The sequence below is a fragment of the Mesoplodon densirostris genome, chromosome 11, assembly GCF_025265405.1.
Source record: "Mesoplodon densirostris isolate mMesDen1 chromosome 11, mMesDen1 primary haplotype, whole genome shotgun sequence".
Taxonomy (NCBI): Eukaryota; Metazoa; Chordata; class Mammalia; order Artiodactyla; family Ziphiidae; genus Mesoplodon; species Mesoplodon densirostris.
Genome location: NC_082671.1, coordinates 18,677,719 through 18,679,997, shown reverse-complemented (window position 1 = coordinate 18,679,997; position 2,279 = coordinate 18,677,719). Strand labels below are relative to the sequence as shown.

Below are 2,279 nucleotides of genomic sequence, written 5' to 3'. Positions count from 1 at the left end.
GAGACTCTGTCATTAATTTCCATCCCTATAGATAGAAAGTACCTCATAGACAGCAGAAGCAGATGGGTCATTATTACATTAACACATCAGTGAATGTTAACGTAGTAGATACAGAGTATCTTGGTGGAATTAATGGTGTGTCACATACAGCAGAAACTTGAATTTGCTATCTTTGTAAAGTACCAGAATGGATTTTCATGGATTAAAGAGAAGTTTGTATTAAGGAATTGGTAAAAAGAAGTGATTAAGAATATCAACAATATGTTTAAATGCAAAGAATGAAGCTAGGGACATTGAAGTGTCTACCTAAATTCAAATAATGCTAGGGGCTTAATTCCATGAACATTCAGTAACAGATTGAGATATAAGGGCAAGGTACATTTAAAAAAAAGATACAGAACCAACAGGTGTGGGTGGAGTCCTCTGCCTTGGTGAGTCCTGAGTTGGGGCTCCAGCAGTGCTGGTAGTAGTAGCTACTGCAGCAGCAGCTACAGTGCCTCTTCCCTGGAGTCATTACCTGTTGGGATGGCCTCCCAACCCCTCAGACAGGACCTGCTAATCCAGCAGGAGCTTTGGGAATTGGAACACTAGCTGGTACACTTTAGTCAGCTGCCTTGCCAACCCCAGGGCCTCTTGTAGTTCCAGCAAGTGATACCCAAGCAATGTCAGTGTATTTGGGGGTGTACCCTCCCCAGTCACAGAAACCAAGTTCTCTATGTGGCAACCCCAGACCCCAAACCTGCTTTCCTTCATGTTCTGGCTGCTTTGGATTCTTTAACCTGATCTCCTTGATCTCATACCCATCACAGAGGATCAAGTTCTTATGTTTGTCTAAAGCCTTAAAGATGCCAATGAAGATTTGGCCATCTTGCAAGATACATCTCAATCTACAGTTAATGCACTGCAGCATCTTGCTGCTCTTTCCATAGTCATGGTTGCTGTTCCACCAAATCTAATGTCCCCTGGAAGGTTTCAGGATCCTTGAGACCTAAGGGAAGGCTACAGTTAGAGGTATGACGCAGGTTCTCCTACAAACAAGGCAAGCTGGGGCAGAATCTTCAAAGAGTAGATAGAGCATTGGTTTTTTTTTTGCTTCAATCAGCTGCCTGGCTATTCCAATACAGCTTTACCCAACCTCTTGGTGTCTCAGCTAAGAATGTCCATGTCAATTTTGCCTTAAAATCTACCACGGGTACTTGCTGCTGCTGAGATCTCTGCGGGCACAGTGGACACTCTTGATCGCTTGGTGAGGTTGTCCTTCTACGTGTGACTTGAACTTCCACCTCTGGTATGTGCCTGTTCTGTGGTCTGTTTCAGGTGTGAGCAGTCCCTGGCCTGCTCCATTGCACCGCTGGCTGTTCTTCAAAACAGAGCATTAGGCAGCCCTGGCTGCTCCTGTCTGCTGCTCCAAAAGTCTTTTGAGGATTAGATTTATTCATGTAATCTATGTATTTTTTTCTCACTGGTTTTCCATATCTTTAAATTTTTGAACGTCTTAGAAATATCCTAAACTTGATAGACTAGCTTTTCCAATTAAAAATCAACTTTGACAATCATATATTTTTTTAATTTTCAAGATCTCTTGCCTTTTGAATAGCACCTTGGTTTTGTTTCATTGATGTAAAATCCATTCTTATCTACGAGGATACTATTTACAGCTTTCTCTCTCTCTCTCTCTCTCTCTCTCTCTCTCTCTCTCTTTTAAATTCTTGTCCCTTTGTGGTCTCTATTTCCTTCAGTTCCTTTTTGTTTACCCTTGAATGTTTGTTTTGGTCTCTGTATTTCTTATTGGAGCTTTTTTTAAGTATCTGATGATCTTTAGCTATCCCTTTATTTATTTTTATATTGTTGTTTTACATCATTATTTAGGTATTATAGAAATAAAATAAACTGCACATATGTAAAGTGGACAATTTGATTGGTTTTCACAAATTTATACACCCCTGAAACCATCACTGCAAACCATCACCACAATGAGATGTAGAGATGTTTCCGTCTTCCAAAAAGTTGTCTTGTGTACTTTTGCAGTTTATCCCTTCTTCCACTCCTTCGTTCTCCTCTATTCCTTTACCCCCTTGCTGGGCAACCACTGATGTGCTTTTTGTTCTTGTATATTTGCTTGCATTTTCTGGATTTTTCTATGAATGGAATAGTACAGAATGTACTCTTTGCCTGGCTTTTCTTTTTCCACTCAGCACAATGAATTTGAGATTTATCTGCCTTCTATATCAATAATTTTCCCTTTTATTGCTGAGGAGTATTGCTTCTTGTTAACATTG

General features: G+C 40.2%; 2 pseudogenes; both read right to left on the bottom strand.

Annotated features, from left to right (window-relative positions):
* Window positions 1-381: 381 nt before the first annotated feature.
* Window positions 382-919, bottom strand: LOC132499472 (small nuclear ribonucleoprotein-associated protein N-like; annotated as a pseudogene).
* Window positions 920-1,094: 175 nt separating this feature from the next.
* Window positions 1,095-1,344, bottom strand: LOC132499471 (SNRPN upstream reading frame protein-like; annotated as a pseudogene).
* Between the last annotated feature and the right edge of the window lie 935 nt (window positions 1,345-2,279).